This window comes from Sorex fumeus, unplaced genomic scaffold, assembly GCF_029834395.1.
Source record: "Sorex fumeus unplaced genomic scaffold, SorFum_2.1 ptg000061l, whole genome shotgun sequence".
Lineage (NCBI taxonomy): Eukaryota > Metazoa > Chordata > Mammalia > Eulipotyphla > Soricidae > Sorex > Sorex fumeus.
This window is the reverse complement of record NW_026606118.1, coordinates 41,355,381-41,369,299: the sequence shown is the minus strand read 5'-3', so window position 1 is coordinate 41,369,299 and position 13,919 is coordinate 41,355,381. Positions and strand designations below refer to the sequence as shown.

General features: G+C 41.0%; 1 pseudogene; it reads left to right on the top strand.

The window, feature by feature from the left end:
* The first annotated feature begins 1,325 nt into the window (after positions 1-1,325).
* LOC130034759 (zinc finger CCHC domain-containing protein 10-like) lies at positions 1,326-1,762 on the top strand (annotated as a pseudogene).
* The last annotated feature ends 12,157 nt before the right edge of the window (positions 1,763-13,919 follow it).

Sequence of the window (13,919 nt, the reverse complement as noted above, 5' to 3'; positions counted from 1 at the left end):
AGAAGCAACGAAGCAATATCTAGAAAAATTAACTGAGGCCAAGAATAAGAGTTAGTAAACTTGAACCTAGATCAATAAGATAGATAGATAGATAGATAGATAGATAGATAGATAGATAGATAAGAAAGGCATAGAGGCCTAAAGGTTCATGACATGATATTGGAAGTTGTAATAAATGTGTACTTAGAATCCCAGACAGGAAAAGATTGGAGGCCAGATTGTAAAGTGCTCTGAGGAGACTTTTGGAAAAATTCATTCATTTGGTTGGCAATGATGTATACATATATACAAAAGTCATTCCACATATATTTTCTTTTTAACTTTCTTCAAATCTATACTTTAAGTAAATGAAGTTAGTGTCAATTGTATTCTAGCAAAATTGCTTTAAAAATATACATTATATAAGTATACATATAAAAGAAAAGAACATTCCTATATTAAGATTATTTTAATTTTTTTTTGTTTTAGGGCCACACCAGGCAGTGCTCAGGGATTACTCCTGAATCTGTGCTCAAGAATTATTCCTGGAATGTTCAAGGGTCCATAATGGGTGCCAGGAATTGAACCCAGGTCAGCTGCTTGCAAGGCAAATGCCTTCCCCACAGTACTATCACTCTGGCCCTTTTAATTTTCTTTATATATTTTTTTCTGAGTTTCCATGTGTATATTATTTTTGTGTTCAAATCTATGTTTTCAGAAATTGGAAAGGCTGAAATTTTTTCCAAGTAAGTCATTTATATTAAATATGACTATACTCAAGTATTGGTGAATGAGTAAAGGAGGTCATGGAAGAAAACTATACTTGGTGTGATCCTGATATTGCATATACAAACGTTAAAGAGAAATATGATACACCTGAATTTCTGGTGTTATAATTCAATATTTTCTTAATAAAAGCTTATTAACAAAATACATAGTACTGCATACCAGATTTATATTTGAATATTTTCCATTAAAGTTTTAAAGAAGTTTGCGTTTTATATTTTCTTATCTACTGGACAGTATGTATTTTTAAAGTAGTTTAAAATTAGTATTAAGTTTTTGATTCTTGCTTGGTTGTAAGAAAGAGAAGAAAAACACAAGTACATTAATCAGAAGTAATTCTTTCCACACTTAAATGCTCAAACCTAAGCCAAAAATAAATAAACCAATCTATAACTCAGAATGAATATGGGTTCGAATTACCTTCTGAATTTATTTTTAATGTCTTCTCGTTACTTATGAATAAGAAACCCAGCTTATCATAATATTTTGCTATTTTTATATCATGACAATTGTTTCCATAACCATTTGAAATACTAGGTAAGAATTTTGTGTGGGCTAAAATGGCAGCTCCCATGTCTCGGCTCATAGCCCAGAGACAAGCTAAAGCAAATAAGCAACATGTAAGATGCCATAAATGCTTGGAATTTGAACAGTGAGCTTATGAATGCACAGGGAAAAGAAAATATTCAACACAGGCCTTCAAGAACAGCAGGACTAATAAAAGGCTTAAGACAAAAAGAAAATAGATTACTATTGCAACAAACCAGTGGAGAAACAAACGTAGAAAGACCAAGAAAAATAGGTGTAACAGTATAAGCAGTTCCAGCGACAAGGGCAATGACAGTTCAGCCAGGGACTTCTCATGAGAGTGAAGAAAACATCAGCCTCCTCAGAAGCCAGCGACATTGATGAAAGAGCCACTGCTTCGTCATCTCAGTCTCCTGCACAATCTCTTCTCCTCCTCTGCTTCAGACTAGAATTCCGGTTCTACCATTAGGAGCTGCACCAGAACAGCCACCGAAGTAGAAGAAAAATAAATTGAATTGCTCCGGCCATACTGAACTGACGGACTAAAAACAAGTGTGATTCTCAACAGTAAATTTAGAATATGTTAAGTGCAAATCAGTGAACTGGCTGAAGTCTCTAGAGTTCCAAGTTTCTAAACGTTTTACATAGCAAGAGCATAAAGAATTACTAATCATTACATATGTATAATAGCTTTACATGCTAAATCTTGGCTTTCTTTTTTTTTATCTCTAATGTATCTCCAGTACTTAATCTGAACTAAAATTCAATCACTCTTTATTTGTGCTGAAATTTGTTAAACATTTCCCTCTGTGAAACAATTAAGTGCAGCATTTTGTTATGTGTTCATGCTCTGTCTCAAGTATGTTTTCAGGAAAATACATTCAGAATCCGAGTGAGTTTCTTATACTTTTGGCTCAGTGTTATATAAAATTAAATATATTGTTGCTATTAGATAACTCCTACTGTTAAAAAATAAGCTATAATTTTATATTTTTAAAAAAAGCGAGTCAGAAAGAGAGGGATAAACATAGAAGGATTGCACTCATTTGTGGAGTATAAAATAATATAACATGAGGCTGACACCCAAGGACAGTAGATACAAGGACCAGAAAGATTGCTCCATAGCTGGAAGCCAGCCTCATGAGTGGAGGGGAGAGGGCAGTTGGAATAGAGAAGGGATCACTAAGAAAATGATGGCTGGAGGAATCGGTCAGGGTGGGAGATGTGTGCTGAAAGTCAATAATGGACCAAACATGATATTTTCTAAGTATCTGTATTGCAAACCATAATGCCCAAAAGTGAGAGAGAGTATGGATAATATTGTCTGCCATGGAAGCAGAGGGAGGGTGGGAAAGGGGGGGTATACCAGGGATATTGGTGGTGGGGAATGTGCACTGGTGGAGGGATGGGCGTTTGATCATTGTGTGATTGTAACCAAACATGAAAGCTTGTAACTATCTCACGTTGATTCAATAAAATTTTAAAAAAAAGAAAAAAAAGAAAAGAATTTGAGCATATGGGAGATTAGGGTGCATGCCTAACACTCCTGACTCAGGTTTAATTTCTTGCAACACAAGGAACCCCAAGCATCCTGGAGGTACAGTCCTGGGAGCCACCGAGCAGCTCTGGGTGTGGCCCAGAGGCCCCAAGTACCCCAGAAGTATCCCTGGTGTCCCCTGCTCTGCAGTACCTGAGTGCCATCACATCCTTGCGCTCTTCTGCTGACCGATGCTCTAGTTGGTTCCTGGTGGGGCTGCTGAACTTACTGAGCACTGCTTAGGAGCACCACCTCTCAAAAAAAGGGTTGAAGACATGATACAAAAGTTAAGGTTTTTCATGTTGCTGACATCAATGTTTGCCTCAAGCGCAGCCAGTTGTACCTCAGAGTACAACCTCTGGAGGCACTCAAACACCACCAGCACGGTCGGAGTAAAGTCCCAACACACACCCTTGGCACTGCAGGACAGAACAACACATATCCATGGGCCCTGCATGGAACTGCAGCCTGCTTGCCTGAGAACCTCGGAGAGAGACTCCTGGCCTTCTGAGCACTTCACACACACACACCCCTAAAGCAAAAGAAAATAATTTTTAAATAAAAATAATTTTTTGTGTGGTCTTAAACACATCTATTTTGTGACCAAAGAACTCATATGTTGTGAATAGGGACAGAAAAAGTACACAGCGTGCTAAATAAATGTACCTTAATTTATTTGCTGGTATAGAAACTTGAAGCAGAAGACACCTAAGACAATTTTATTACCTTATAAGTATTTTCCTCTCATCTTAGGCTCCATTTTCATTTTAGCTCATCTTTTACTTTAGGAGAAGTTACAGTCTAATCTAAATGGTCTTCACTTGCACTTAAAGAGAAAACAAGCAGAGTTTTGTGTACCAAAATTTAATTCATATCCTACTCAATGTAGTTGGGGATAATTACATTTCACTAATTCACTGTTATCAAGTGGCCTCAGAGTCTCTAACTAAGCCTTCCAAAAAAGTAGAGTTCAAGAGTTGATCTTGTTTAAAGTAACAACTTATTGAGGAATATGAATCCATGAAACATTAATGAGAAGCTGAAAAGAGAGAATGTTTGTACAAAGCTGTGTCATTTAAGTGGTTGCCTCTATGGAAAACTGGACCTCAATCCTAATCTTTTTTTAAAAAAATTTTTAATGAATCACCGTGAGATATAGTTACAGATTTACAAACTTCCGTGATTCTGTTTCAGTCATACAATGATCGAATACTCATCCTTCCACCAGTGCCCATTCTCCACCACCAATGTTCCCAGTATCCCTCCCTCCACCCCCCCACCCCCCACCCCTGCCTCTGTGGCAGGAACATTCCCTTTTGCTCTCTTTCCTTTTGGGTGTTATGGTTCGCAATACAGGTACTAAGTGGTCATCAAGTTTGGTCCATAGTCTACTTTTAGCAACTATCTCCCATCCTGAGCAAACCTTCCAAGCATCATTTACTTGATGGTCCCTTCTCTATCTTAGCCACCTTTCCCCCCAGCATGTGAGGCTGGCTTCTAAATCATAGAGCAATCCTCCTGGCCCTTATCTTTACTATCCTTGGGTGTTAGTCTCCCATTATGTTACTTTATATTCCACAAATGAGAGTAGTCATTCTATGTCTGTCCCTCTCTCTCTCTGACTCATTTCATTTAGCATGATACTCTCCATACATCCACTTATATGCAAATTTCATGACTTCATCTTTTCTAACAGCTGCATAGTATTCCATTGTGTAAATGTACCAGAGTTTCTTTAACCAGTCATCTGTTCTTGGGCGCTCAGGTTTTTTCCAGATTCTGGCTCTCAATCCTAATCTTACAGGACCCTCTGAAGAGCCATGCAGAATGAGCCTCACAGTTGCTCACCCCAAAGATAGAAGGAAAGATATTCATTCATCAACTCTCATGTTACCTGTTTCTCAAGGACTGCCCAGAGAGAATAAACACATTCAGACTTCCATGCGGATACATGGATCTCAAAGACTTAGCATTCTCCAAAGAACATCAAATGAAAAAGAGGTAGAGTCTTTCCAAGAGATTTGAGAGTAGGGCCTGCTACATTGATTACCTCTGCAGGGCTATAGGGGGAAAATGACTGTCCCAGGTGAATTATTAGTACAATAACTATGCCAATAAAAAATTACCATAATATATTAAATTGCACACTTACTTTCATAGTACTAACAACTAGTAAATATTACTAAAATAAAAGCATCCTTTGATAACACTCTAACTTCTATTAAAATGCATAGGTAAATATAGATACGTATATATCTATAAGCCTATGTTACATAAAATATGCATAATTGTATATAATGAGCACGGTGAGCACTGTCCTCCTGTTGTTCATTGATTTGCTCGAGCGGGCCCAGTAACGTCTCCATCATGAGATTTGTTGTTACTGTGTTTGGCATATCGGAATACATCACGGGTAGCTTGCCAGGCTCTGCCGTGCGGCCAAGATACTCTCGGTAGCTTGCCGGGCTCTCCGAGAGGGGCACAGGAATCGAACTCGGGTCGGCCATGTTGGCCGCTTGTAAGGCAAATGCCCTACCACTGTGCTATCGCTCCAGCCCAATTGTATATAATATATACATATATTATATGATATATTCATAATATATGCAAGCGGGCCCAGTAACGTCTCCATTGGAGACTTTGTTCTTACTGTGTTTGGCATATTGAATACATCACGGGTAGCTTGCCAGGCTCTGCCGTGTGGGCGAGATACTCTCGGTAGCTTGCTGGGCTCTCCGAGAGGGGCAGAGGGATTGAACTTGTGTCGTCCATGTTGGCTGCGTGCAAGGCAAACGCCCTACCGCTGCGCTATCGCTCCAGCCCAATATATGCATATATACATAATTTTTGTGTGTATAGGCATTTGTCTTGCACGTGGCCAACATGACCAACCTGGGTTCGATTCCTTTGTCCCTCTTGGAGAGTCTGGCAAGCTACTGAGAGTATCTTGGCCGCACGGCAGAGCCTGGCAAGCTCCCCGTGACATATTCAATATGCCAAAAACAGTAACAACAAGTCTCACATTTGTTGTGAGATGTTTCTGGTACCCGCTTGAGCAAATCGATGAACAGCGGGAGGACAGTGCTACAGTGCAATATATACACATACACACACACACATATATATATATATATATATACATATATATATTACCTGAATCAAGACACAGTTATTAAAGACATAGTAATTATAATTATTATCCTGGTATCCCTCTTACATTTTTTTATCACATATTCTCCCTTTTTGAAACAATACACTCTTGTTCCCTTTGTAAAAGTGTTAACCCTTGCACATTTGAGATCACTGTCCTCCTGTTGGTCATCGATTGCCTCAAGCAGGCCCCAGTAATGTCTCCTTCGTCCTAGCCCTGAGATTTTAAAAAGTGCCACATTCGAGGCTCTTTCAGGGTCAGGAGAATGAGACCCATCATTGTTACTGGTTTTTGGCATATTGAATACGCCGCGGGGACTTTGCCAGACTTTGCTGTGTGGGCAGGATACTTTTGGTAGAATGCCAAGTTCTCCAGAATAAGAACTAGATGATAAGATGTCACTTTGCAGAGATTAATTTCCTACAGTTAAGTCTTAAGCTAATTTTAGGCAAATTAATGAATCTCACTAAACCTCAATTTCTACATTTACAAACAAAAAATGCAAAGTAACTTAACTCACAGGGCATTGAAAATCACAACTTCTATTCTTTATGTCAAAGCTTTATAATAGCTTATGAAACAATGTTGAATCTAAAAGATCAAGGTGAAACTACAGCAATAAAACATTGTCTAAAATAATCTCATTTGTAAAAATGGAGATAATATATCTCACTTAAGGGGTATTACAAAGAATAGAATTGTTCATACATGTAAATTGCCTAAAAAGTACTTAAAACAAAATAGATAATTTAAAAATGATACTATCATTATTGAATTGTCATCTTTGAAATAAGAAATTTTACTGCTTATGTCTCAAAGGGCTTATGATTTGGAGCCCTCTGGTGTTCATAGTGGTTACTGCACTTCTAAATGGGCAGGTCTGTATTAAACTTTCTTAAGTCAGAATTTTCTCAAGGTTTAATAATTTACACATGCTTTTGTACACATAAATCAGATGTTGATTTTTTAAAATCTAATTAAATTTTTATTTTCTTATTAAACAAAATTTCTATCATTATGAAAAACATTCACGGGAGAGTCTGGCAAACTCCCCGTGGTATACCCAATATGCCAAATACCAGTAACAATGGGTCTCATTCTCCTAACCCTGAAAAACCTTGAATATGGCACTTTTAAAAAAAATCTCAGGGCTAGGACGAAGGAGACGTTACTGGAGCCTGCTCGAGACAATCGACGAACAACAAGATGATCGTGATGAAAAACATTTAACCAGTATGTTTTTCCCATGTTGCAGCAACAGTGCCAAAGCTGTTCCCAGTTGGTGGTCATTCTGGGAGTTCTCTTCTTAAACTTTGCAGCCCTTTATCCCCGCTCTGTGAAGTAGAATTTTGCATGAAGGAGAAGGTGGTCCGATCCCGTTTGGAATTTTGGGACAACAGCAACATCGGTCAGGCAAAACCGTCGATTGAATATGATGTGGTCAATTTCGTTGTGGAACCGTCCACCGGGAGACTCCCATGTCCACCGTTTAGATTCGGCCTTCTGGAACTGTGAGTTACCATGGATGGTCTTGGTTGACATGATGAACTCAGATAGTCTCTCACCCTGTTCGTTCCATTCTAGGTCATGGGTCCCGATGTGGTGTTCTTCAGCTGATCTTCTCAGTCCTATCTTGGCATGAAAATCACTGACAATGATCTTGTAGAAAGTGTGGTCTTCTTTATAGAACTTCTACAGCTCCATGTAGAACTTCTCAATTTCTCCTTCATCATAATTGGATGTTGGTGCGTAGACAATGATGATAGAAACTGCCGGCAGTGAGCCACATCTATTCAAGTGTAATTGTCCAATTCAGGTTGTTAGGCATTCGAATGAATCAATGCTCATGGCCAAGTTCGTGTTGACAAGGACACTAACGCATCTGACACCTATTTTATCGCATATTCCGAGGAACAGTTCTTTTCCAGTGTCGAAAATGGCGTGATGTGATTGATGCCTTCTTGTCTTAGTCAGACCAATGATGTTGTACTTGATTTTTCATACTTGTACCATCAGGTCCTCGATGGATGCATCTGATGCCAGCGTTCATGCATTGAAAGTACAATCATTTTTGTCTTTGGCACTATTGCTGCAACATGGGAAGATGCCATTGTTCACAACACTGTATCACTGTCTTCCTGTTGTTCATTGCCTCGAGCAGGCCCCAGTAACGACTCCTTCGTTCTAGCCCTGAGATTTTAAAAAAGTGCCACATTCAGGCTCTTTCAGGGTCAGGAGAATGAAACTCATCATTGTTACTGGTTTTTGGCATATTGAGTACGCCACGGGGAGTTTGCCAAACTCTGCAGTGTGGGCAGGATACTTTTGGTAGCCTGCCAAGTTCTCCAAAATAAGAACTAGATGATAAGATGTCACTTCTGGGACAAGGGTTTTATAGTCTCTGGGTCTTGACTGTTGATGGAATTACACAGCGCCGTGAGCAGTTGGTGGGTGTAACGCCTACATACTGGAAGATGGGGATCTGGATGGAGGAGGCCCCAGTCCCTATTCGAGCAGGCTTGGAGATCTACGCCCCAGGTCCTGCACACCTGGGTTCCTCTGCTGGTTCCTTCATGCGTGAGGCTCATCCGAGTGTGTGGAAAGTGATCTTAAGTATGGCTGTGACTGGAACCGGAGGTCTTCAGCTGCCAGGGCTCTGCCAGGGGTGGAGAGGGAAACTCAACCCACTCTCCTCCAAGGGGCCCTGGTGAGGACAGCCTCGTTGACAACATTGATGAGGAATATGATCGACTGGTTCAGCACCTCCATGATTTTGTGAGGAATGCCAAGAGAGAGATAGCCACAAAAAAACGACTAAAGGTAAAGGTAAAGGCCCTCCCGTTGATCGTCGATTTGCTCGAGCGGGCCCAGTAACGTCTCCATTGGAGACTTTGTTGTTACTGTGTCTGGCATATCGAATACTCTCGGTAGCTTGCCGGGCTCTCCGAGAGGGGCGGAGGAATCGAACTCGGGTCGGCCATGTTGGCCGCTTGTAAGGCGAACGCCCTACCCGCTGTGCTATTGCTCCGACTATCTTCAAAAAACTCTTGAACTTATTCGCCAATGTGGTTTGGTGCATGCCTCAGGCAACCACAAGCAAACGTCTGAGCTTGCAAAGCAGTGCAGAGATACGATAAAGAAAGACCTCAAAGAGAGAAGAGCAGCAGTGCTGGTAGATGCGGCAGAAGCCGGGAAAAGGATTCATTATGAATGCTTTTCATAACGCCTTTTCAAAGCATTCATAACGCCTGTCCTTTGCCAACTACAAGACCAAGATGACTGCCCTCCGACGTCCTGATGGATCTATCACATCTTCCAGAAGGGCAATGGAGAAGATTTTCCATGACTTATACTGAGATCTCTTCGATAGCCACATCCACCTGCTCACATACCAAATTCTGCAGGATGGATATGTCATTCCCAACATTCTCCCTTCCGAAATCCAACACGCCATTTCATCGGTAAAGAAGTGAACAGCACCTGGCCAAGACAAGGTCAGACCTGAACACCTGAAGAACCTGCATCAGTACTCATCAATACGCTGGCTCGACTCTTCACACACTATCTGTCTGAATGCAAGGTTCCATCCCAATGGAAAACCAGCAGGACTATACTACTGTACAAGAAGGGAGACATCCATGACATTGACAACTATTGCCTGATCTGCCTATTGTCTGTCATCTACAAGCTGTTCACGTGAATCATCCTGAATAGGATTGGCAGAAAACTAGATGAAGGACAACCATGCGAGCAAGCCGGTTTTTGAAAAGGACCATATCCACATGATAACCAAGCTCATTGAGGTTTCTTGGGAGCTCAAGATGCCGCTCTGTCTAACGTTTATTGATTTAAAGAAGGCCTTTGATTCTGTTGAGACAGAAGCCATCATTGAAGCCCTAGCCAATCAAGGCATTCATACTCAATACATCAAGATCCTCCGTGAGCTGTATTACAGATTCACTACCAGGATCTCACCATTCTACAAAGAAGTGATCATTGACATTAAGAGAGGGGTTTGGCAGGGTGATACCATTTCACCGAAACTCTTCAGAACATCATGCGAAGACTGGAATGGGAAGGAATAGGAGTGAAGATAGATGGTCGGCAACTACACCACTTCCACTTTGCTGATGACATCATTCTAGTAACACCAAATATTAGCCAAGCGACACAAATGCTGGCCGACTTTGACCATGAGTGTGGAAAGGTCAGACTACAGCTGAATCTCATGAAGACAATGTTTATGAGAAACGGTCTCGTTCGTGATGTTCCATTCACTCTCAATGAGACAAACATCTCCAAATGCAATGTTATGTGTACCTAGGTCGAGAAGTCAACATGAGGAATGACCTGGCACCTGAGTTGCGCAGGAGGAAGAGAGCGTCTTGGAACGCCTTCAAGAGCGTTGAAGAAATAGCTAAGAGGACGAAGAACCTCCGGTTCTGGGCACATCTCTTCGATTCCAACTGTTCTTCCTGCATTAACATATGCCTCAGAGACCTGGGCCCTATGAAAACAGGATGAGAACGCTATTCGGGTTTCCCAAATAGGAATTGAAAGAGCTATCCTTGGAGTATCACGCTTCACTCAAATGAGAGAAAGAATCTGGAGTTCTGACCTCTGTCGATGGTCAAGAATCAGGGATGCTGTCTCGTTTGCCAAGATGTCAAAAATAAGATGGGCTGGACACATAATGAGATTTGGAAATGATCACTGGACTAGAGCCGTTACCGACTGGATTCCAGAGGACGTCAAAAGACTGCATTGTTGCCCACCTACAAGATGGTCAGACTTCTTCGTCAAGACCCTGAACGATCGGTTTGAGGCTCTTCGTGTTCCTAGTATAAACAGACGCCAGTGGGCTACACTAGCATGCTACAGGGACAAATGGAGACGTCACTGGCACCCACTCGAGCAAATCGATGATTAACGGGAAGTCAAGTGATCAAGTGACCACTATGTTTTTAACATACAGAGAAATATTTTGGGTTGGAGAGACAGTACAGGTGCCTTGGTGCTTGCCTTGCACACGACCAGCTCTAGTTCCATCCCTGGCACTATTTATGGTCCCCCAGGGAATTTCTAGGAATGACCCCTGAGCACAAAGACAGGAGTAAGCTCTAAGCACTGGGTATGACCCAAAATTTTAAAAAAATTAATTAAAAATTAATGAATGAATAAATCATTCATCTGGGGAACATAAAGTAACAAAATAGGAGACTAACACCCCAAAACAGCCGAGATAAGTACCAGGAGGTTTTCTGGGAAACATATGATTTGCTTTCCATATCAGGCTCTGGGAATCAAACCCTGGTTAGCTGCATACAAGGCAAGCATTTAGTCCATTTTTGTGTCTCTCTGACCCTGAAGTCAGAAATTTATACCCTTTGCAAAAATAAATTTGGGATTATAAAGATAATTCAATGGGCTTTGCATATACAAGGTCCAGGTTTGACCTCTGGTAACTTATGATCCCCAGCGCAGAACTAATAGTGACCCCAGAGCTCTAACACAAGACCAAGAGCAGCCTTTAAGCATCAATGAATGTTCCCCAAACAAACCACACTGGAATACACACACACACACACACACACACACACACACACACACACAGCTCACAAATACACAAAAAAAACCCTGATAGATTTCTTAGAAAAATAGAAAAGTACTGTATTTCAAGCAGAAATCAATATAACCACCAGCAAATCTGAGTAACTGCCAAAAAAAAAAAAACCCACTATAAAGAGGCCTAAAAAGGCTCAAATGCAAGGCCTAAATTACAGGAGAAAAAAAAAATCCCTTTCCCCAAGAGGTATGCAGAGGAGTCTGGGAACCACAGATTCTTGGCCAACAGGGGCCCTTGGGTTCAATCTAAGAGTCTAAGGATGTCGCAAGGATCTCCAGGGCCACACTTGGAGATTTTCAGAGATTTCATGGCACTGGGGATTGAAAGGGGGTCAGCTGCACACAAGGCATGTGCCTTGACTTTATACTTACTCCCCAGTCCTCCCTTTCTTATTTATGTTTGCGGTTGTTGCTACTGTGGGGCCACTGGGAAGGGGCTGACACACTTGGTTGCAGTGGTTGTGATGTTGAGCCCAGGTCACATATTTCAGTTGTTATGCACTGGAAACTGCATATGTGGCTGTGGCCCTAGAGACCACACCTGCCAGTGCTACTGGAACTGGAGTCAGTTTGGGGGCACAACTGGGATTAAAACCTCTGGTCTCATATATCTGGGCCGCAAATTAATTCATTTTTATTAGAATAAAATTATGTCATGTACTATAAATTTCTCCTGCTGTTTTAATTAAAAATGACCAGAGGAAGTGGAATACTTAAGCTAATGAAGTAATAGAAGCCAATTCTGAACCTTGTCCCTGTTAGTTAGAAGTGGAATGAGTGTGTGTGTATGTCAGTGCAGGCCGTGATTTGGCAAAGGTGAGTTGGAGATAAGGAAAGGTAGAATAAATGCGCAATAAGGAAGAAAGGAAATAAAGCTCCTTTAATGCATACAACATAAAAAAAAACATATAACATGGAACTATTCAAGCTATGTGATTTTATTCACCAGTGGCTGTTATACTGACTTACTAGTTACAGGGCATACTTCTGCATTTTCTTACTGAGCTGGTTTTAAACATCACTTTGCTTGAGAGTTCCTGAAGTTTGTCAGACTGTGTTCACTGCCTTTACTTATTTGTTAAGTGCGTTAAACTGTTACTCTTGAATAGCACTGACCTATTCCTCCTCCTCTGAAAAGACAAGTTATCAGTTAACAGATGTCATTACACAGGAAGTAAAGCGTTCAAGTACAATGCAAATTAAGACTTTTTTTTTTTGTTTTGACAACACCCAGTGACACTCAGGGCTGACTCATGTCTCTGTGCTCAGGGAACACTCCTGACCTCAAGGACCATATGAAGTTCTTCTGCAAGGTAAGTTGCTTTAGCTGATGCATTTATGTCTCTGGCCCCATGTCAATATTTATAAGAAAAAGTCAACTTTGGTGTTTTTTTTTTACCAATTTCTCCAGCTGAAAATATGCAACATTCATTTCTAGTAAATTCAGTATGTTATTTATTTATTTTTATTTATTTATTTATTGAATCACCATGAGAACAGTTACAAAGCTTTCAGGTTTAAATCTTAGTCATAAAATGATCAAACACCTATCACTTTCACCAGTGCGTATGTTCCACCACCAAGAACCCCAGTAGACCCCCCATCCCATGCCTCCCCCTGACTGTGTGGTAGATGATTTCCACTTTATTCTCTCTCTACTTTGATTACATTCAATTTCTTGACAGAAGACCCACCATTATTATTTGGAATTTTCCCTCAACGATCAGACCTGCCAAAAAGGCATCATTAGATAATTTGTTTTCTATTGCTGATAATGAAGAGCATATGATGTTGCAGCCACGTGATTTTGGATTTCTGGTATTTTAGTAGTTAAGTTCAGAGGGATTTCTGCCAAAAGCCTCTGGGTTCCGAGATTGGTTTGTATGCCTCTGGGATCGTGGCCGATCAGGAGCCAGAGGAGCCTTTCATGGGCTGCAGCTCAGGGTCTCGTCAGAGTGGGGAGAGGGATCTGGTTCCACGCCCCATCCTGAGAGGCCCTGCATGTCTCGTCACTGAAAGCTTGTAGCTCTCTGTCCAATAGGCTCTGAAAGATAAAGATAGTGGTCACCATGCAGCTGCCGAGGGTAAAAGGCAGAAGGGACAATGCCCTTTCCCACGGTAGCTTGATTCACAGTCCAGAAGCATTTCTGCCAAAAAACACTGGGTTTCAAGATTGGTTTGTGTGCCCTCTGGGATCATGGTCGTTTAGGAACCGGAGGAGCCATTCATGGGCAGCAACTCGGGGTCTCTTCAAGGTGGGGAGAGATAGTCTATTATTTATTTTCTATTTTGTTTTATTTAGGTTTTGGATTT